At 40.6% G+C, this 24,075-nt stretch overlaps 1 protein-coding gene across 2 annotated transcripts in view; it reads left to right on the forward strand.

The window, feature by feature from the left end:
* RSRC1 (arginine and serine rich coiled-coil 1) overlaps positions 1 to 24,075 on the forward strand; it is a 284,862-nt gene that overhangs the window by 24,717 nt on the left and 236,070 nt on the right. The window lies entirely within an intron of this gene.

Here is a 24,075-nt window from a genome sequence, read left to right on the forward strand (position 1 = left end):
GTTCTGTTTTATTCTTATGTACCGTTTTCTGTGCTACTCTGAATGTATCTCTTTGGGCAGGTATAAACTATTGTTGCCAGCAATAACAAGGTGCTCTGGGGGATGTATGCCTCTATTTTGTTGCCACTGAATAATCCATTCACATTCTTATTTCACATATTTATCCTTTGAATGTAGACGCATTTAAACAGCCTTACTCATTCTCAGAGAATGAAATTAGCCAATGAAGGGAAAACTTATGGCTGTTTGTCAGCCATTCATAACTATGAATTTATTGCATGGGAGTATGGCTGTCTGGAAAATAAAGGGTCCTTGGGGGACATAATGGTGAGTGAGCGCACACAGGCTCACTCTGATAAGTTGGGTAGTTACGAAGATGCCTAGGTGTCATTCTGTGTGTGTGACAGAGAGTGAGAAAGAGAATGGAAGATCCTTTGTTATATAGGAATGTAGAGAATGGAAGATCCTTTGTTATACAGACTTTGGTTTACTTTCCCCCTCTTCAGAATTTCTGTTTTATTGAAGTTAATACAAATGGGTCTGCTCCTTTTGCTCTAGTTGTTGCAGAAAAATAGTGCTGGAAGAAATTATAATTTATGATTTATTCTTAAACCCTGAAATATTTTAAGAATAAATTTGCAAGCATTTAGGCTTGGATAAGATGGAGCAGAGAAACTGAACTGAAGTGAGGTAGAAATTCCTACTTGAGTGTCCTCTGTAGGACCAGGCCTTGAACTCAGCAGGAACTCACAGCTGCACAGCTCCTGAACCTTTCTGATGACCCCCCTCCTCCTCCCCACCTACCTACCTTGTGCATTGAATAGTAGGTGCAGCTGCTTAACAATCCCCAGATGAGGTCCACCACCTATTTTTCTACAAAATGACCCCTGTCTCAAGCAATACTAGGTGCTCACTCTTGAGTTGCTGTTCTAGGGACTATCAGATGGCAACAGAAATAAGAAAAAGTGTATGGACTCTTTGGTTTCAATGCTCTTCTAGTTTTACTGTGGTCATCTTCCACAGATGTATCTGAACACAGTACTGCCCTAGAGGATCTCCAGAACTCAATGTAGTAACAATACATAGGAGCTGGTGCTGGGAAAAAAGACATTCTTCTGTAAGAGGTACCAAAGAAGGAGAAGAGATTGGCTTTATACTCCACCCTTCACTCAGAGTCTCAGAGAGGCTTACAGTCTCCTCCCCTTCCCCATAACAGACACCCTGTGAGGTAGGCGGGATTGAGAGAGCTCTTTCAAGGCCTGTTCATAAGGGAACAGCTCTGAGAGAGTTATGACTGACCCAAGGCAATGCCAGCAGCTGCATGAGGAGGTGTAGAAGAAGAAGAAGAAGATATTGGATTTATATCCCGCCCTCCACTCCGAAGAGTCTCAGGTTTGAATTTGTTGCCAAGATTTATAAATGTGTTGACAATTCCACCAAACATGTATATAAGTAGCTAATCCTCCACAATTTTTTGTACAAGAAGGCGCAATAGTAGGGACAAATTTGTGAGTCTGATGGAAGGCCAGTGCCACCTCATAAGCGTTTTGACAAATTGAAATGTAATATTAAAAATATTAGTTTTATTACCATAAGAGTTCCAAATAATATTCCATTCAGCAAAATCAATTTGTCTGTGACAATTCACATTCCAACTTTTCTGATATCCCATTGGTTTAGTATCAGCTGTTCGAAGCAAGACTTTATACAACTTGGATGTAAATCCCTTACACTCATCTTTCAGGGTCTTAAACAACGGTTCAAAACAAGTGAGGGGGGTGAGTACGCATTATCTGGATAAGTGACAAATGAAACATGTTTAATTTGTAGGTATTGAAACCAGTGAATGTTTAAGCCTAAATTTTTTTTCTAATTTTTGTTTAATTGTGATAGATTTAGCTACCATGCTTTTTATTTTCCCCTAAATCCATATAATATGGTGTTATGTTACGTGTATATGTGCTTCTAAGCTCTAAGCAACAAAAGCATAAAGTGCCCCCTCTCCAATTTCTTTTAAGGCCAGGTAGCAGTTGAGACAGGTAAACTGTATTAAAGAATGCCAATATAAGTACTGAATTTTAATAGCAATCATCTGGCAAGTTTTAAAGATCCTGCCAGCATACAATCAAGAAATTATTACACTTTGCAACTATGAACCGAGGTCATTTTGATTTTCTTCCAATCAGTTGGGAAAAAAACCCTTGAAATTTAGATGTGCATTTTAAAATGACTCATTCTGCTTTTTAGGTCACTTCAGAAAGGAAGAGATGGAGGTCTCATTCTATGTGTCTTTGTTTTAATAACTGTAGTTGAAGTTTAAACCATGTTTATATTGATAACAAAGTTAGAAGGGTGAAAAGTATGAATTTGCCTGCATATTTTCAAAAGTGTTTATGTGGCATGTTCTTTAATACTTGGCCTTCATATACCTTATCATATAGTTTATAAGAATTTGTAGGATTAAAATCATTTTGTCATTTTGAAAGTGAAATATTTAATATGTTTGACATTTGTATTGCTAATTATTTTAATGGTGTAATAATGTAGCTGCACAATCATAATATTTATAAGTTAAGGAATAAGAGATTAAAGACAAATGAAGTAAGAACACGTGTGGTTTCACTCTCTGGGTAATAATTACAGTTTTATGGATTCTATAGGGGGTAGCCTGCTTTTCAAACAGGAACTACTGTAAAGAGCTGATAACAAATCAGCAAACATTAATCTGTATTAATGCCTGGAAACATATTCCAGAGAATGCCCTCATTTACAGTATCTTTGTTTTAACAAGTTTTATTAAGTTTTACAGGGAAAATTAGGGAATTGGGAAAAGGATCAGGGATAGGGTACAGAAAATGAAGGAGTAGATTAGTTATTGCTACATTTAAAAGGACAAAGAAAAAAGTATAATTCATTATACCTGCGAGTATTCAAAATTAGTACATAGACATTACCTTTAAATTCTACACGTCTTTTATGACCTTTTAATATTATTATAAAATCCTACTGTTTTATAAACTATTTAATGGCAGATTCCAGATTCTTATCTATCATGTCTATAATCATACAAAACCAATCTGTGTATCTTTAATCTACATAGAACAACCAAAGAAGGAAAAAAAAGGAAGGGGGAAAAAAGTTCAGATTCTGGTCTTCAATACAAGCTTATTTACTAAGATATTTCAGTTTAGAGCAACAACAGCTGTGTTTCTGTATCTAAGTTACTAAGGAATCTCAAGGCTATTGATAATAAAACAAGCTTCTCATTAAACATAAAAGGATCTTTAGTTAGCTGGGTACAATTATAGTGCGCATGTCTTATTAGCAAATGTAGATAACTTTAGGCACCTACTTGAAAAGTTAGCTCTCTTAATGAGCAAAAAGCGTGAGTTTCCTAAAAGGAAAAAAAAACGTGAGCAAGTAAGGAGAAGGAAAAAAACACCATGAAATGCTGTTTTTACAGCAGCACTCATCTCCAACTACACAAAGCAGAGCAAAAAACGATGGCCATTTCCAGTTTCTCCCACATCATCACACTACACAGAAAAGGGAACCCTTGCACTAACTTTCCTGGAACACAAAGAAAAAACTCTTAGTGGATTAATTTATTGGCAGACATCTCAATGCATGGGGATAAGCACAAGAACACCTCCTGAGCAACCATTCTAAAAAGAGCAAAAATAATCAAGGTATGTACACCCTTTCCTTATATTCCCTTTCACATACCTTCTTGTATATGTGTGCATACCTTTGTTTATATGTGTGTGTATAATCTAGCCATGATACTCCAAATCTCATATGAACAACATAACTTTTTAACCTTACATTGGGGTATGTTTGAAAATGTTTTGCAGGTTATTAACATCATTAAAACCCTTCATTTTTAGCAACAATTGCTAAACCTTCATTGTGACTTAAGATTCACAAAACATCAACATCAAGGCAAAACAAATTTCCCATTCCATTTAAAAAAATAAAAACCAAATAGTCCTGCTTTGAGTTTTGAAGGGACCCTTATGATCAGATTCCAAAAACTAAGTCCCAAGGTATTATGCTCGTTAAAGAACAATCATAGTTTCGTTTTCTTAAAAGCCTTCCAGGATTTCATTCTCTTGGGTCTTACTTTGCTAGAATCCACAAATTTCTTCCTTCTAATCCTGACTAGTATTACAGCAAGCTTGCAAGCCATGTCAACGTCGTTTTTCTGTTTCCTTATATTGGTGCTTTTTCTTGATGCCACGAAAGATCAGGAGCCCCTTCCATTTTGCCTTTGCACAATACATTCTCAGACACTTGTATATCAGTCTCTTCCCATTTGTAAGATATCTCTTGTACACCTTGAGATGTCAAATCCTGGATATTATTGATTTCGCCACATTTGTCCAGAAGCTTTTGCATACAATCTGATATGAGTTCTCTTAAAGAGCCAATTTCCTGTTGAATAGAGAAGATGGTGGCCATGAAATCCTTTTGGGTATTCACTTCAGTTTGAGATGCCATCTTCTCAGTCTGTAACAATCCAATAGCAAAACAATTAAGACCAGAAATCCAACTCAAAGACTCAATTAGCAAATTCTTCCAAGTTTCCAATTAAGAATTTTCTTCTCCTGAGTTCCAATAGAAGTTAGATTAATCCTGTAAGGAAATGCCCCTAATTTCCAGAACATCGTAGTCACCCGTCTGGGTGCCAGAGTGCCTGGAGACAGAGCTCTCACACATCTGACAGAAGGACGTGGGTTTGCCTACCAGAATGGAAAGGACTTATGTCTACTAACAGCCACAACGCTAAAGCAGCGCTCCATGTTCCTGGAAGAGCGCCAGCAAGGAAAGTGGATGGTTTCCAGTTGCTTCGGGCGAATGCCATCTCTATCTTGGAGTGGAAGAAAAGCGCGCCAAGCGGTTTTCAGCCTTGACCATAGAATCCACTTTGGGAGGCTAACATCAGCTATTTTCCAGCAGTACCAAGACTCCATTTCAGGACAGCGGGAGGCACACGTATGCAACAGATGTGAGCTACCCATGGAACCATCAAGCTTATCCAGGCATGGATCCTGCCAGACCACCCAAGCCTTTGTCCAACAAAACCCAGGACAAAGACTGGTAGCAAGGAGAAGACTGAAGAAGAGGAAGACCTTCTTCAGCCAGAGCCAAGTTCCTTTGTGTAAACCGGGTGTTACCTAGGCAATGATTTGGCTCTCTATTGTCATCCTTTTAGATAAGTTTAATAGTCTTAAGCATCTCCCCACCCAGTAATCTCCCCCATTCTTCTCCCCAACTGTCATTTTGGAGCCTCACCCTGGTCCATTGCAACCTGAAAGTCCAACCAGGTACCCCTGGCCCAAGCTTATTCATTGGTCAGTCATGGGCACCCAATTAGGTGCCACCAATTAACTTGCTATTGGCTACTGCAGAAGTCCAGCCCTTATGATCACTGCAGAGCCTCTCCTTTCTCCTCCCGCATACCTCCCATCCCCTAAGGGCTCAAGGTAGTCCTTATAACCTGTGGACTAGCCACCCACAGGTGTGCATCTAGCAGTACCCTAGTTCCCCATCCTCGTTTGAGGGCATTTTGGCTTACAGATATTGGTGGAGAAAGCATTGGGCAACCCTGACTGTGTGAATACATGCGAGTTGACACACGTGTCTTCAAACAGCCAGACGTGGGATTACACCATCCAGAAAGTCTTGCTAGCTAGGCTGTTGTGTGAATGAATGAGTGATTCTTGACTTGTGTGAACAGCTCTAGAGAGCATTTCTATATTGTGGGTTGGGCTGCTCCCGCTCTATCATTCAGTGCAGACTCTCCAGCTGCACCTAGAAGGCCAGAACCCTTGCAAAAGGACTGAGCCTGCCTAGAACGCAAGGGGAGAGTCTCGTGAAGTCTGGTCGCCGTCCCGAGGCCTTCCTAAACGCGTCTGTCGGTGGAAGAAGAAGAAGAAGATGATATTGGATTTATATCCCGCCCTCCACTCCGAAGAGTCTCAGAGCGGCTCACAACCTCCTTTACCTTCCTCCCCCACAACAGACACCCTGTGAGGTGGGTGGGGCTGGAGAGGGCTCTCACAGCAGCTGCCCTTTCAAGGACAACCTCTGCCAGGGCTATGGCTGACCCAAGGCCATGCTAGCAGGTGCAAGTGGAGGAGTGGGGAATCAAACCCGGTTCTCCCAGATAAGAGTCCGCGCACTTAACCACTACACCAAACTGGGAGGGAACATCAGGATAGGTCAGGACTGTTTCTGAACTGATAGAGCTACCTTCCTGCAATTTCCTTTTACTGGGAGCGCAGTGCACACATGCATACACTTTACATGCACTCATACATGTAGAAGTCCGTAGAGCTGGGCAGTTAACGGATCAGCTCTGGGCAGCACATAAAATAAGTCCTTAAAACTGTGTAGAAAAAAGGATCAGTTTAAGGCACTCATTTAAGTCTCGAGGATCCGCCCTGCATGCTGCAAGCGGCCTCAGCATAGGGCAGTGAGGAAAGTCCTGGAAGCAGGAGACCCAATAGTCATTGGCTTCCTAGGCACCAAGCAAAGTCCTAGGCTAGTCGCTGTTAGCTTCCTAAGCACCAAAAGTCCCAGGGTCCGCGATTAGCTACCGCAAGTGACCTTAGCATCAGGCAAAAAGCCCTAGAACAGAAATCACTGGTAGCATCAGCACTCCACTAGGCAAGAGCAAAAAGGAAAATAATAAAAGCAGCCAACCCACGTGTCACCATGACGTTCCGTTCTAAGAAAGAACAGGAGCTTCCCAAGCTAGAGAAGTGGCTTGTGAAGAAGGGAGACAACCCTTGGGAAACTGGATCTTTCACAAATCCCAACTGCCTCCAATTCTTTCAGGACACGTTCCAGGACCACTGTGCAACAAAAGAGATCAGCCCAGGAAAGAGAGATCTCTTTGCATCGTGGGGGTTGTTCACAGCCTTGCAGGACAGCTCGGCTATGATTAAGCAGCTAATGGAAAAATTGGAGCAAAAGGAACAGCAGTTGGAACAAAAAGAGCAGGAATTAAAGCAAAAAGGACAGCAGCTAGAGCAAAGGGATCAACAGTTAAAGCTAAAAGAGCAAGAATTGGAACAAACTCTTAAACGCCATGCGGTGGAATTAGAGCAGATGTTCCAGAGCCATGCGGCAGAAAAGGAACGAATGCTCCAGATCCATGCAGCAGACTTAGAGCAGACTCTTGAACGCCATGCGGTGGAAAGAGAGCAAACGCTCAAAGCTTATGAAACAGAGAAAGAGCAAGCGCTCAAGGTTCATGAAGCAGAGAGAGAGCAAATCCTCAAGAGTCATGAGGCAAAAGTAAGACAAATGCTTGAGACTCACAAGGGAGAAAAAGAGCAACTGCATAGAGGAAATGAAGTGTATATCCGGGAAATCATGGAGGAGAATAATAACCTGGAGCGTGAGATCCAAAGCCTAAAGGAAAAGGGGGACAAGCTTAAAATTGACAAGCGCACCTTGACTCTAGCGCAACAAAATACACTTCCAGCCTTGAGACAGGCCCAAACACAAGTAGCCACCCTAGAGAAAGAATTAGAGGAAAGCCGAGCACAGGTCAGCAAATTGCAATATGCTGCCGAGTATTTGGCTGAGAAGAACAGAAAGGTACGTGACACAGTTAGTCACGAATCCTGCCAAAAAGAAATAGCCACACTTAAAAAGAAGCTAGAGGTTAAAACAGCTCTTATTGCAGCTGTGTCACCCCCTGCCCTCTATGACCTTTCGTCATACGAGGAGAGCGAGGGAGAAGAGGTTGAGAATCAGAGCAGAATAAGCCCAGCCCCAGTCCGTCTTGTGGTTACTAAAAAAAACACCACCAGGGCACAGGACTGATCGGAGACCGTCCAAATAGTAAGGGAAACCAGAGAATGGTGAGTGGAGGATATTAAATTGGCACACCAGTTCCTTGGCCCGTACACACGGTATACCTCCATTATGTGGATGGCCCAAACCTGGAAGGAATACCCGGGGATATCTATCAAGGAATTGAATCAGGTCCTGAAGATGGCCGTCACCGGCCTGGACCAGAAAAAGATAATCCAGGCTATAGCGCGCAGACGTGCTGACGTCCTCACCACTCTAGAATGGATGGTGGAATTAATATCTGCCACCTGGGATGGAGACACTGTAAAGTTTCTCTATAACCAAACAATGCAAGGTTCTGATGAAGATCCAATGGATTACTTAACCAAAAAGCAGTTTTTAGCTGCAGCTGCGGATATAGTGTTTCCAGATGGAGACACACATCCTGATTATGACAATGAGGAGTTTGTCAGCGACGTCATTATGGGCCTTAATATGGCTACGCAGCAGTTATTAGGAATTGACAACATACAGAAACCCAACTGGGACGACCTGGAATCCAAACTAGCTCATGTCAGCAAATTTATGAGCAAACTAAAAAGATGTGGTAAAACTGGGAAAAAGGAGAAGGGCAAGGAGGCAGTTAACGCTGTGACCTATGCCAACAATGGCCCTCATTCCCAGTACCAAAAAAGGAAAGCCCATCCTCCTAATCCTCAGCCATACATGGGAGAGTTTCCCCAGCATCAGAATGGGGAAAATCAAGCAAGAGCAAATAAGAAGCCAGAGAAACGGAAGCAAACAGCCTCAGCCCAGCGCAATAATTCATTTGTGGATTATAATGCTGTACCCCAAGCTACTAATCAGGGAATCCCAGAAATGGCCCTAGAGAATGGTCAGCAGTCTGCGCAGCCGCAAAACTCGTACATGGACCAGAGAGAGGGCCGACGAATGACCCAAGAGGAACGGGACATGAGGAATGAAGCTTGGATGTTCTTGGTTAGGGCAAGGAAAAACATGGCCCAGTACGATAGAGCACACACAGCCGTGCTACTATGGAGGCAGCAACAAATCCTCCAAGAGAGAGAGGGGGTAGTGCCTTCAGCACCGCCACCCCCCCTCCTCCCATGCTCCCCAGCATCCCGTGGCTGCTGTACACAGGCAGGAGGAGGTGTATGATGCCTTCTCCCAGTTTTGTGTTAGGGGTGCCCAGAGCCCACTGATCTCCCCTACGGAATCATAGCCAGGTTAAAGCCTGATGTGTGGGGGAGACCAATGGTACAGGCAGGCATTGGGGTTCCAGGGAAAAGTAAAACCGCCAACTTACACTTAGACACAGGAGCCTCCATCAACGTGCTCCATCCTAAGTTAGTGACTCAGGGCACTCAAACAGAGAGGACCATGGAACTGGCCGGGTATGCAGGCGGTAATCATGCCTCACATATCTGGGAAAAGATCCCAGTCACCATAGGAAAACTTACATCTGTTATGAAGTCCTGCAGTAATCAAGGGGAAGACGACGGCATGATAGGGACTCCTTTCCTAACCAAGAATAAAATAATCATTGATATGGCCAACTGCCTCCTGTGGCAAATCCTGGGAGGACCAGAATTCATCGATGCAATACACAGATGTGCAGCAGTAAAGGCTCCTCTCATACTAGTGCCTCTCACTAGCGACGTATGGATGCAAAAATTTCCAGGGGTATGGATCACTGACAAGGCGGAATGTGGGACAGTAAAGAGGGCTTGTGTTCTGATAGAAGGCAAGGATCCCCCTCCGCAGTGTCAGTACAAATATCCCGCAGAAGCAGAAATAGGCATAGGCAAGACCATTGAGGGACTCCTAAAGTGGAACGTCATTCTTCCAATGCAATCCATCTGCAATGCCCCCTTGTGGCCAGTTCTGAAAGCAGACGGAGTCATTTGGAGAATGACAGTCGACTTTAGAGCCCTGAACGCAGTGACCCCTCCCGTCGCCCCCATAGTCACGAAGTATAATGAGATCGTGGCCGCCATTGCTGTGGGGTCCAAATACTACAGCGTTTTGGACTTGGCCAATGCATTCCAATCGATCCGCTTACATGAGTTCTGTTGGTACAACACAGGCAGGAGGAGGGGGATGCAGGGTTTTCTCGTAATTCCTTAGCAGTGTAGGGTGGCAGTCCTCTCCTGGTTTAGGTGTCAAAGGTCTGTTGAAATAGTTCAGGTTTGCAGGCCTTGCAGAATTGGGAGAGATCCCACAGGGCCCTTATGGCATTCCACATTTCTGGTGCTGCCACTGAGAAGGCCCTGGCCCATGTAGAACAGAGCCTGGCCTCTCTTGGTCTGGGGATAGACAATAGATGCTGTGTCCCTGAATGCAGTGCTCTCTGGGGAACATGTGGAGAAAGGTGATCCCATAGATAGGCAGGCCCCCAATCATATAGAGCTTTAAATGCCAATACCAACACCTTGGAATGGACTTGGAACACAATAGGTAGCCAGTGCAGCTCTTTCAGCACCAGTTGAATGTGCTCCCATCGAGGGAGCCCCATTAACAGCCGTGCTGCAGTGTTCTGCACTAGCTGTAGCTTCTGAGTCAGAGTCAAGGGTAGCCCCATGTAGAGAGCATTACAGTGATCTATTCTCAAAGTGACCGTGGCGTGAATCACCATTGCCAAGTCGTCATGTTCCAGGATAGGGGCCAACCGCCGAGCCCGCCGAAGATGGAAAAAGGCGGATTTGGTAGTGGCTGCAACCTGAGTCTCCACGAGGAGAAATGAACAGTACAGTCAAAATGTGGTAGAACAGTGGGATTCAATCTGCTGCTTCTCTAATGTTCACTGAAGTGTGCTTCTGCTGGTGGCTATACGTGTGTGGAGAGAAGGTGATACTTGCCAGTTCTGTCTTCTAACTGCAGGCCTCAGGCATCAGGTGCTGCTTTTCAGAGAGCTGAGGGAAGAAGTAGCAGAGATTCAATTGTGAGCTGAGTTTTGGCTTTATCTCCTCCTTCTGGTGCATTAAAACAATCATACAAATTTGTTCCACTAATGGAAAGAGGCTTCTGTTAGTGCAAGAGGCTTTTCCTGCACTACAAAATTCTTTGTGCTGGAGAAAATCTTCCAGCTGGTGGAAAAGATTCATAGAATCCAATCTGTTTTTCTAGAGAGATTTTTTTTTAAAAAAAACACCACATAATTTCATACTCATAAATATAATTTTCAGGTCTTATCTGGAACATTTCTCTTATAAGGAGGCAGATGTTTCTGATACCATGTTTGGTCTGGATACTTCAATTACAATTATGGCACTGGGATACATGTTTCCTTTTATTTCAAATAAAGACTTGGGAAGAAGTTGGATCTAGCAGAATATATATTATTGAGCTTGCTTGTGTGATCTTCTGTGTTTTATTGATGGGGAAAGATCATACCACTTCTTGTTATATCAATAAAACAACAATGTTTAAAGTTTGGAGTTAGGTGTTGTATTAAAGGTTATATCACACAGAATCCTTTAAAAACAATAGCTGTGCTCTTGAAGTCTCTCAAAGGAAATAAGAAAAAGTTTGTCATCTTGGATGCTATGAAATAATAAAGGGGATGAACTAAAAGTTTACATGATATCCTTGAGCAACAGCCTTCCAATGAGGATATTACCAAGATCTAATTGACCGCTTTGGGAAATTAAACTTCATAACACACAGCCAAGGGCTCTTGAGTTATCAATAAGACCAGATAGCTGCTAGTGACAGCTGCTTTGATGCCTTTCATTTTAAAAAGCTAAAAAATTATATGAATACATCAGCACTGTTAATTTGGAGCCGAATACTGCTAATATTGTAATTATATTTTTATTGCATCAGCACTCCAGGTGTGTTGATAGAAATGATTTATAGTTTTCTTCAGAGAGTAGCTGTTACAAATAGAAGGAGAGCATTTGGCCTGCTTTCCCTACCTACAAATGAGGGTAGTTTTAGGCCTCAGATACTGACTACAGCAGCAAGGAGAAGAACATTCTAGCCTCTTCCAGTAGCAGAAAACCATAGTCACTGGGAGGTTGTACCCTTCCATTTCAAGAATGCCATCAAGGAAATGTCTACCTTAATACCTGTTAGCTCTTTGTTCCAGCTCCATTGAACTGATCTCCCTCCTCAGCCTTTTTCTTCTATTCTCCTTCATGTGTGTGTCTTTTAGTTTCTAAGCTTGAATTTTACTTTCATTTATATACACCTGTCACCGGAACTCTGTGGAACAGTGCTGGATGTGATATGGCAGTCTACATCAGAAGGCAGGAATGTACAAAAATTACTGTCAGCAGGAAAAGTGAGATAAAAAATATAATAAATATTTTACTCTTCATATTTGTTCTGTTCACTGTCTGTCTTCCTCCAACATTGTTTGGCCAGGATGACCAAGGTATCTTTGGTGATAAGAGGTATGATTTTGCTATGTTGGCAGGATTCTAAAAATGATTTGCCAAAACCCATGACACAGAGCAACCAAAAAAGCTTTACTTTTAAAGGTAGTGTCAGTGTCTTGCCTCATGCCTTCTTCTAAAGTAACATTTGAAGAGCTGTTTATCAGTGAGGAACTACCACTACATGTGGTAGCAATGGCTGTTCATCATTTCCACAACTTGCTTTTTCTCATGGGCAAGCAGGAGCAATCCTTGTCTGCCAGTACCACCTTACAGCTATTGTTGTTGGTTGTGATTTTTCTTTACTGGTGGCAGTGGCTGCCACCCTGCTCTTCCCTGTGGGTGCATTCAATGACTGCTCTTCCCTAAGGGTGCATTCCTTTCCATTGGAGTAGAACAAGGACATAATAAAAACCCACTGAGAAAGCATAAGTTCACCCATTTATTAACTTAGTTGGGAAAACAACATGCATTATCATAGTAGGCAGTCAAGTGCAAGATATGGACAAGAAAAATGAAACTGCTGAGAGACCACCTCTCCCTTTACCACTCTCCTCACTGGCTGTGATCATCATCTCATGGAATACTGGTGGTTCTGGGCTCTCAGGTCACACGTTTGGCCGAAGTGGGAATACATGGGGTGGCCTTGCAATGGCTTTCCTCCTTTCTGCACAGTCAAGGACAGAGGGTGGTGCACTTTTTGTCAGAAGATCCACAAGTTCAACTTTGAGTTCTTCAGAACTCTTGGATGTATGTCATCCGGACCTGATGACTTAGTTTTTAATTCATCTATCAGTTGTAGGACCTCCTCTCTTGTCACCTCACTCTGACTCAGGACTTTCAACACCCCTTCCAAAATAAGTGGTTCTGGAGCAGGCAAAAAGTTCTCATCTTCCACAGTGAAGACGGAGGCAAAAAATGCATTCAGTTTCTCAGCCATTTCCCTATCCTCCTTCAGTAATCCTTTTACCCCTTGGTCATCCAAGGGCCCCACTGCCTCCCTGGCTGGTTTCCTGCTTCTAATATATTTGAAGAAATTTTTATTGTTGGTCTTTATGTTTTTTGCAATATGCTCCTCATAGTCCCTTTTTGCCTGCCTGATCACAGTCTTGCATTTGATTTGCCACAGCCTGTGTTCCCTTTTATTAACCTCACTAGGACTAGCTTTCCACCACTTAAAGGAGTCCTCCTTACCTTTTACAGCTTCCATTACTTTGTTTGTTAACGGAAGCTGTAAAAGGTGAGAAGTTACAAATTCTTTGTTTTTTATACTTTGCATTTTATACTGTTTTAACTATATTTATTATGACTTTAAAAATGTTGTGAACCAGTCTTAGCCCTACTTCGTTGGGAAGGGGCAGGATATAAATTGAAATAATAAAATAAGTAAATTATCAGCAGTGACTAGGAAAACCTCAAGAAACTTGGTGCCTAAAAACAAATATCCTACTTCATTTGGAGGATAACTCTCAAAAATGAGATTTCACAAAGCTAACTTAAATATGATGATTGTGAAAACTGAATCTCAGAGAAGTTTATACTTAGTACTTGAGAGACAGCTGCAAACTTCTGATGCCTTCACACATGGTACTTTCATTTTTGCCCTCTGAAAGGAAGGCAGAAGAAAATGTAGTGCTAAACAAAAGGAGTGTTCAGACAGAAACAGTTTCATACAGTTGTAGTTGGCCTTTAGTAATATAGTAACAAAATTTAAAGCATTTCCATCATTGGGAGAATTAACATTTAAATAAGCATACTGAAAATATGTTGTATGTGTCTACTTACAGTATACGTAGGGGCATGCATCCATGTAGTTCCTTCTATGGAATACCATTTATTTGTGGAAGAGGCAGCAATTCTCCCTCCTGTTGCAGATTTTGACCTTGGCGTCTGTGCTGTTCATGAGGGTCTAGTGGCTCTCCAGGTACAAAATTGAGGGAGGAATGCTTATTGAACTGCTGTGGGAGGAGGATGTTGGAAAGTCCCACTCTGCAAAGTCTGTATATTATTGCATGTATATGCCTGTATTTTTCATTATATAATGTGGAGATTGGAGGTTTTTAAACAGAGGCTAGATGGCCATCTGACAGCAATGCTGAGCCTGTGAATTCAGAGGGAAGTATTTGTAAATTTCCTGCATTGTGCAGGGGGCTGGACTAGGTGACATGGGCCCTGTGATTCTTTGATTTTTATGTTACATGTTTTGAGTGAATAAAACCTTATTTTATAAAGCAGGTTTCTAATTGCAAATGAGAAAAGATTCATAGGATTGCCTTTCCTGATTTCCAGTTTTTACACTAAGAAAGTTTTTTTTGGGGGGTGGGGGGTGGAGTAGGACCTTCAGTTTTGTACACTATGCACACATATACTCTTTAGTGCAAAAAGCATGTGGGTTGCAAATTAAGGATTTTGGATTATACTTTGGGTTATTATTGAGGGCTTTGTTTAATTATAGCAGTGATTCTTCAGAAAAAAACATGTGAAACGAACTTGGAAATTATTTAAATCAAAGGTAGATCAACCCTTTGGTGTTTTAAACTAGATTACTCTGGTTATATTTGAATCAAAGAGACATTTTTGGCTGTAGTAGGAAGCATGATGTTCATCACTTAAGTAAGAGACCATGATTCTAGAAGTAACTATTATTATTAAATTATGTAGAACTTTATTCAACCCTATTAATACGTCTCATTAAGGAGTTTCATGTAAATCTTTACAGTAGATTTTTATAATTTATTAGCATGCCTAAATTGTGCACCAAATCTATATAACAAATTAGCAAAGATTTAAAACATATAATTTTGGGATGCTGAGATAAAGCTAACCAAATTGCAATCAAGGATATATTTTTGTAACAAAAAGAATAGGCAATATGGCAAGGTATTATACTGCAATATAATATTGTCACATAATGGTGCTTTTAACTGCCCCTTGAGAGCACTTGAGAGTCAAATGACAGACTGTAAAATGGCACAGAGATTAATTCAAACAAGCCCCCATGTTATGTGTCTAACCCTTTCAATTTTAAATGGAGTGTTAGAGCCAAAATTATATAATGCATGACTGTAGAGGTGTTGGGATCTGCAAACTCAACAAAACAATTTATCACTACTTTCTTGGTAATCTGTGTGGCATAGAGTATCTATAAATTATGCATTTTTGCTCCTCACCCAGACCTGGCAACCCTAGTAGATACCTAGTGCAGACAGAGGCCAGTTTTGATAGACAAGTTAGGAATTCTGCTGGTTGTCAGGGACCTTAGCTTGTCAGTGGGTCCCTGATTGGTCAGTGTTCAAGGACAGACTTTTCAGTGATTTGTTCTAAAACTTTTCCAGCTATAGACAGCAAGCTGGTAGTTACCTGCATCCTCTTTTCCTTCCTCCTTGAAGATATGGACAGCATTTGCCCACCTCCAATCTCCTGGCACCTCGCCTGTTCTCCAGTTCTAAAAAATAATGGCAGGAGGCTGAGAAATGACATCTGCAAGTTCTTTTAGTACCTTTGAATGCAGTTCATCTGGCCCCAAGGACTTAGTTTCATTTAATGAATCTTAATTATTTTATAGGAAGAGCTGATATCCTCTTCCAAATCTAGGAAAGCTTAGATAAGAAGTGTCAAACTCATTTGTTAGGAGCTCCGGATATGAGCCATGTGTGCCACAAGGTACTGAAGATATAAAGGTGATTTCAGATGCCACATGGCAATAGCAGATTCATGACAATAGCAGGCATGATGAGATTAGGTGTGATATGCAGAGAGGTGGTAGTGCTAGAAAAGAAAAGTTTTGCAGGGGCCCCAAACTAGGATTTCCAACCTCCAGATGATGGCTGGAGATCTCCTGGGATTTAACTGATCTCCAGGTAACAGAGATCAGTTCACTTGGCAAAAATGGCCACTTTGGAAGGTGGACTGTATGTATTCTACCCCACTGAAGTCTCTCTTCTCTCCAAACCCTGCCCTCTTCAGACTCCATGCCCCAAAAACTCCTGGTCAAGCCCCACTCACAAACTTCAGAGTTAACAGGTAAAAGTAAGGCGGTCTAATATGCCAAATAATAAAGACTAAATCTGAGGAATTCCTTCCCTCACAAACGTCCCAGGAACCTTGGTTCTGCACTGTAACACAAGGGAAAAGCAGCTACAAACAGCAGTTCAAAGCCATCTGAATGTTATTACAAAGGAGTTTTCAGCTGCTGAAATAAAACTTTGTTGGTCTTGATTTAAAGGTGCCATGGTACCCAAAGGAGAGGGGGCAGCCAACAGAGGAAAGAGAAGTTGTTTTTTAAATGTGTCACACAACTGAACCAGCCTGGAACACAGCAGCCAACCCAAAGCAGTGTGCATGCACTTATACCGGAAATAAAGCTTTGTTGGTCTCTTAAAGCTGCTTTGGGAAGACTCAGACTTTGCTAAAGAGGAGTGGAGACAGCCCATGGAGAAAAGGGAAGCTGTTTGCAGGACAGAGCTAGCCAGCCTGCAGCCTCCAGGAGAAGAGTTCTAAAAGGTGTGTGTGTGTGTGGGAGGGGAAGCCCACAGAGGAAAGGGAAGCTATTTGTAGAACTAAGCCAGCCAGCCTGCAGCCTCCCAGGAGAAGAAAAGTCCCGCAGGACTGAGAGAGTCAGCCTGCAAAGCAGCAGCCACCCCAGAGAAGTGTGCATGCACATAAAAGCTTATATTTGGAATAACACTTTGTTCGTCTCTGAGGTGCCATGGGATGACTTGGACTTTGCTTTTTCTCAAGCCTGCTCTCTCTCTCTCCCTGTCCCCCTCCCGTTTAGTTCACACTAACACACAGGGCAGAACCCAACAGACCAATGTATACAAATCCAGAGCACAATAGACCCTTTCCAGAAAACAGGCGCATTGCAGAGAGATTCCTGCAGCAAACTGATTCTTAACCAATAAATGGAAATCACATCTTTACAATGCAGTTCTAAACAGAGTTATATTTTTAAGAGGTAGGGAAGAGACAGCCAACAGCAGCAGCTCCACAAAAGGAAGTAAGAGAGAGACACATGTTTGGGGGCTGGATACCAGCCCTGCACAGGACGGTTCCATCCCTTGGGCCGTATCTTTGGCACTCCTGGCTTAGATGTATCTCCAGCTTTCTTTCAACCACTTCTACATATTCTCTTCTGGTATCCTGAATAATTTAAAATTCTTATGGATATGTATAGTTATTCCTTTTGTTTAAGATGTTGGCTTTTATCTAAAATTCTTTGTAGAAATGTTAGGGGACCAATGGACAAACATGAGCATGGTTGCACGCTGTACATCTTGTTGGCAGTGATCCAAGGCATGACACGCACACTCTCAATTTTTGCTCACCAGAGGGGAACTTGCCTGCTTTCTATTTCAAGGCTTGCAGAGAGTTTCAGAAGATGGCCATATTATAGAACTGTTTTGAAACTTCTATATATACAAAGTTGTGAAACCTGCCTTTAGAACTACAGAAAGGTGTGTATGACAGTGCAAAAATGGTATTTACAGCTCTCTGTGCTCTCTGGACCAGTTATCTCCTGTGCTCTCTGGACCGGTTATCTCCTTGTAGCAGCAATCCAAATGCTGCTGTTTGGGAACTGTTACTCTCGAGGATTGTCTCGGCCTTATCCCCTATCTGGATTAAGTCTTCAGAGCACTTATACAAAGGAGGATGACTCTTTTCTTCTGTGGAATAACATATTTCTTGTTATCTTTCCAGTACAAAATTGGCACCATCTCCAAGATTAGATGTTCAAGGGTAGTATTGTGAAGAAGCTTCCGAACTAAACATGGTCTCATTCTGGGCTCATTAATGACAACTAACAATGATTTTTCCTAAGCATTGTTCATGTCCTTGCATGAGTACGTCGGCTGTCCATTGTTAGGTGTCCTTAAAAATTTGGCATTGTGGTCCAGGAGTTCTAAGGTAATGTTCAGAGCTGCCCTGTACATCATTGTGAAGGCTGAAACATTTCTTTCCTTCCTGGCTACCGTGGTTTGAAGCTATGGTGCATATTTCATTCTTGCCTTTCCGTTCTGTTTACAGTTTTTTGAAAGCCATTTGTAGGATTCCAACCTTATGACACATTTCACCTGGCCCTGGAAGCAAGAATTGCAGCAAAAGTGGGTTTTAAGTCTTTATGTGATCAGAGAATAGAGATGGAGAGGAGAAGGGCTGAAAACTGGAAACATGGAAAGGGAATATTTTAAAGAAGTGAGGAAGGGGAACACTGTATGCATACTATAAGTGGAAGAACAAGTTGGTTTTTGGATGAGGATTGAGTGGAGTTGGTGAATTGCCTTGATTTAATGGTCATTCCTAGAACAAACATCTCAGAAGCTAAGGAGGGTCAGTTCTGGATGGGAGACTTCCCAAGAGCTCTAGGGTTCCTACACCAAGGCAGGCAATGTCAAACCACCTCTGAATGTTTCTAGTCTTGAAAACCCTACAGGGTCATAAATTGGGTATAACTTGATAGCAAATTCATCAAACTATAGTTTCTAATTAAACTTCCTTAGCTATGGAGTGGTATAACTTCTGAATTCTGCCACTGATTTCAGAAAAATCTATGCCTACAATATTACAATCATTAATAGCAGTTTTTCATCATTTCAAAAATTATTCTAACTTCCTAATGCGATTGCTCTACTTATTAATGTTTTTTACCTAATTGTATAACAATACTGTTTACAGTTATATATAATAGAATAAAATGCATCCAGTTGTACAAATAATGATGTATTTGTTTTATGCATCATTAGATGTATAAAACAAATAGATATTAGAAGAATTTTAAATTCATTTGGCATGCAGCACTGAAAATCTGCTACCTGTCTTTATCAAATATATGCTAGAAGTTTTTCTATTAACATTGTTAAGCTTTTTTGATTGGAGATGAGTGAAAAAGCGCTTTTTCCCATATAGGCTTCTTGAATTTCTTCCAAATTAGATTTTAAATGCCAATTAGGAGGTTGAATATACTAAAATAAAAGCAAATACTTCCAAAATAGTTTCACCTTATGGCTAGTTAGGCCTTTTCTCTCAAAAGTGAAACCTTTGCTCTGAGCATGGCTTTGAGAAAGATATTCAGCTTAATGAACACATTAATTAGAACCATAACTATTTATAAGATAATTAGAAACGAAGCATGGTAAACTGGGCTTTTCCTGCAATTAATGGAGGATTAATTACTGGAGGTAATGAAGTGGTTTTTTAAATGCATTAAGGTGAAGTACAGAGATTTGCAAGGCTTTGTGATAGTTGCATAATTATTTCAGGCTGTTTGAGCATAGCTCATATGAGATCGCTAATAAGCATCATTGCATCATTATGTATGCACTTAAAAAGACTTACCACCAAAATGACTGCCTAATTATTTCTAATTGGCAGGACTCTGTGTAGTCATTGAGCTGTTTGTAGCCATTTTAAGGTTCATTTAACCATCCTTGGGGCCATGTGATAGATGGAAAAAGCTTCAACTACATGCTGGCCTTGGCTGGCGCTGTTAATCAATTTTGGTGGGCTTCAGTTTGAAATGCATTTGCTCATACAGAGGTCAAAACCTGAAGTAGTCCAAGCAAAGTTTTGCTTTTTGAAATCACTTTACTGTATTCATTAGCAATTAGTAAAATAATTGTGTCTGTCACTATATTTGGATTTCCATATGACTTAGTATGCTTTCATCACTGTCCTTTCTTATGCCACATTAGCTTCACTGGAAACCAACTATTCTTCCAGCAGACTCTTTTTAACAACTTCATTGTAGCGGCATATGTTCCTATATACTACCTTTCTTCATTCATTTGTTAACTTAAACAGGGAAGTACATTTCAACGCAGTCCTCTAATTTGTTCCCAATTGATAGCTGAGTGAAAGTTTCTGTCCAAGGACAACATTTTAGGGCTTTCAAGGATACCTCTAAGGAATTAGTCATTAAGCTTAAGAGTAGAAACAAAAAGTGGTCAAAATTGAATTCTGTCATTTACCAGAGTTATGTAGTTAGAGCCATCCATGTCCAAGATGTTGACAGCCATGTATATGTTCAAGGACATCTTCGATTATAGCAGAGCTGCATAATAGCTACACTTGTTTAAAAAATCTAATTTGTACGTATATGTTAGTGCACCAGTTTGTCAAGTATTAATTTGTGAATGTTGGAATGTCAGGTTCAAATGATTTCTTTGCTATTACCTAATTGGTATATAGTTATTTTATTTTATTTATCAGATTTAATGTGACATCCCATTAGGTAAGTGTCTGTAAAAGTTTTCAATGAGTGCATTGTCCTGTTGAACATAATCATGACCATCTGTGGGGTGTTGTCAAGATACATAAGCCATTCCACATAGCTTTAAGCAATGAAGCACATTTCAGGCTTAATAAAAGAGACCATTTTTATTCTTTCTGTTGTGATATATTGGATATAATATTAAAGTGTGATGTTAAAAAATGCACACATCCTTATCAAGGTTAATATGATAGAGATGTATTTCAAAAATTACATTTTGAAAAAATACGATGGGAAGAAGGCAATGGTATCTTGCACTTAAACAACAGTTAATAAACTCTATAACAAACCTTTTTTCAGCAGATTTTTTTAAAGTTTGTACTTTTTTATGCATGGCAGCTTACTCACAGACTTATGTGATCTCTTATAGTTGTCTGTTTTGGGTAAATGATTAGAAGAGACAAACAGTACAAATCTGTATAGCTATACCCTTTTAAGGCCAATATACTTAAAATATAATTCTGTTTAGAATCGCATTGTAAAGATGTGATTCCCATTTATTGGTTAAGAAATCAGTTTGCTGCAGGAATCTCTCTATAATGCACCTGCTTTCTGGAAAGGGCCTATCATGTTCTGGATTGTATACGTTGGTCTGTTGGGTTCTGCCCTGTGTGTTAGAGTGAACTAAATGGAGTTCTGGTCCTTTTAAACACCTATGATTCTTATCCCACTGTTAGAACACAATATACTAGGACTTTTCAAGCCCTGCTGTACTAAGTAAAATGAATGGGATACTTAGTGCTCAGTAAATACTGGGCTTTGTTTATGGGGTTCCCTGATTCAGTCAGATAGGCACTTTTTATTTCTCGTGTTCTTTCCCACTGCAGTCCCAGTTGGGTGACATTCGCAACTTCTGTTTGTTTCAGCACATAGTTAATCTAGTATGACTATTCTAAACATAGGTACACTGATGTTGAGATTATACTGTTTCTTTTATCACAGTCAACTGTATTCAGATCATTTGGTATTGCAAATGGTATTGTGTTTCTTGAAGGATAAGAACAGCTAACACAGAATAATTCAACTGAATTGGATAAGAATTCAGAGATACAGTCTAATGAAATTACAAAAAATCTGTCTGTTAATCCTTATTAAAGCATCGGGTCTCATAACTGGGAAAAAACTCCCACCGAATAATCTCTCAGTATTTTGTGTGGCTTACCTTGGGGACTGTTTATAGTTCCTTCTTCCTCAAACCAAAGTTATGTCAGAGTTAGACTGCTCTTATTGAATTAAAAAAAATCTGAAATCTGCCTTCAATCTAATTAAAAAGATAAGCTATAAATGAAGTAAATAAGTAATGAAGTAAGTAGACTATAGATATTATGGACTGCAAATATTCCAGAGTGTACAAATTCTTTCCAATAGTAGCTACTTCTCTCTTTAATGTATTTTTTTAAAACAAGGAAGTATTGCTGAAAGGAATTAAGTTTGTAGAAGTGGGAACTGCTCATGAAAGGATTTAAGAACTTACCTTTAGAGGCACTGAGCCAGAGAATAATTTGGGTCTAAAATCAGTAGGATCCAGGATACCTTTAAGCTTAATAGATATATTTCAAAACTCCAAAGTACTGATGGTCTATCCCCTTTTCAACTTCATATACGGGTTGTCGTATATTCCATTCCATTTAGAGAACGTGCCAACTATTTTATGAAGTTTACTTCAGAACTTTTTACTGTGCTTTAGACTCTGAAAGCTTCAAGGTGGATTTTTTGGCAGCGCTTGAGACTTGTATCTTTCCACTTACAAAATTGCATCAGTGTGCTGCCATACTTTTATGATTGGTGGATAGCAGTAAGATCAGTGATTTTGCCGCCCACATGAAAGTTCTAGCTGGTCAGTTCTACATACACACCAGTGAAGTATTTATAATTTGCCTCTACTGTCACTTGCTGTGCAAGCCTAAAAAGAGTTATGCCCACCTAAATCCTTTGAAGTGAATTGGTTTAGCAGGGTTTAACAGAGTGGCACTGTCTGTACTAGTCTAAACACCTGTACTGTTTAGCATAGTGATACTATATATAAAGGTTAAACTTTAATGAGGTTGTTTTTCTAAATTTTTTACTTAAATTGAGTATCAGTGACCTATATTCTTAGTGTCCTCTCTTTTTCAACAAGTGTATTCTATTTTGACAATGCAAGTGTGTTTGTGTAAGGTATGGGACATACAACCAAGAACTAGCATATTGCGTTGGAACTACTGGAAAATAAATGTATTCAAAATGTTTTTTTTTAAATCCTGTCTCTTAATACAGTGCCATTCAAGACAGCTTATTGGAAAACAGATTTAAAGCAGACGTTCTACAAGGAAAAAATCAATTCAAATATCAATTAAGAACCATCTACTAATAGAAATAGCACAAAAAAGTAAAATAAGCCAGTCAGTCAAAAAAGCACACCTTCAACAATAGTATAAACTTAATAGGATAGTCACTGAGTTGATTGCTTGATAGTGGGAGTTGAATAGTTGTGGCACCACTGCTGAGAAGGTCCAGTCTCTAATCACCCAGCATGCCTTTGAACTTGCTTTTGTGTCAACATGCAGATGTCTAGAATACATCATTTTAAAATGCAGCAAAAGTATACATTGTATAAGAGATTCTTCGTTCTTCCTGTGGTCATAGAATGTTCAGTTAAAGGCAGTTTGCAAGCGCTTGACTGGAAAATGCTTTTGTTTGCAGAAGGATGAACTGGCAGAATTTCCTTCCTGTGGCAAGAGATAGATCAAGATGGGTAGCCATGTCAGTCTGTCTGTAGCTACAGAAAAGAGTAAGAGTCCAGTAGCATCTTAAAGACTAACAAAATTTATGGCAGGGTACGAGCTTTCATGAATCACTGCCACTTGTGGCAGACTTATGTAGTGGCAGTCTGGAATCTCCCCGGCGTTCAGAGGAGCTTGTTAGGCGGCATGCAACTCAAAGCCTCTCTCAATATGCCCCCAATAGAACATTACTTACAAAAAAAATCTGGTGGTCCCTGGCCTGAGAGAAATCTGGCTGTCCTTGACCAGGGCCAGGGCCTTTTCAGCCCTGGCCCCTGCCTGGTGGAACTGTCTGCCAGAGAACATCTGTGCTCTGCAGGATTTGTTACCTTTTCACAGGGCCCATAAGGCAGAGATGTTCCACCAGGCCTTTGGTTGAAGATAGCAATGGGATACTAACTATCTGGTGCTCTCAGGTTCCACAGCCCCCTTTGCCTATCTTTTGAAGTTGAGACATTTCATTTATTGCCATCTGAAATGTTTTAATTAGAATCTGGTATTTTAATGTTATTTTTATATTGACTTGGACTGTACGTTTTAGAGTTTTATCTTGAGGTTAGCTGCCCTGAGCCCTGCATACAGGGAAGGATGGCCTAAATGCCCAAATAATAAATAAATTAAATAAATAAAGGGGAGCTTGAAAGCTCCTGTGTGCAGGTGGAATATCCACTTTCTCCTGTTTGGATCCCAGCCAATACAAATCTGTCAGTAGAGGCTGAGGAGCACACCAGAGTTTATTATGTAAATAAATGATTAAATTACAAGTGTATTCTTGACAACATCACAGATATTCTTAATTATTTATTTAAATTTATATTCTGCCCTCCCCACAGGT

Source organism: Heteronotia binoei, chromosome 6, assembly GCF_032191835.1.
Source record: "Heteronotia binoei isolate CCM8104 ecotype False Entrance Well chromosome 6, APGP_CSIRO_Hbin_v1, whole genome shotgun sequence".
NCBI lineage: Eukaryota > Metazoa > Chordata > Lepidosauria > Squamata > Gekkonidae > Heteronotia > Heteronotia binoei.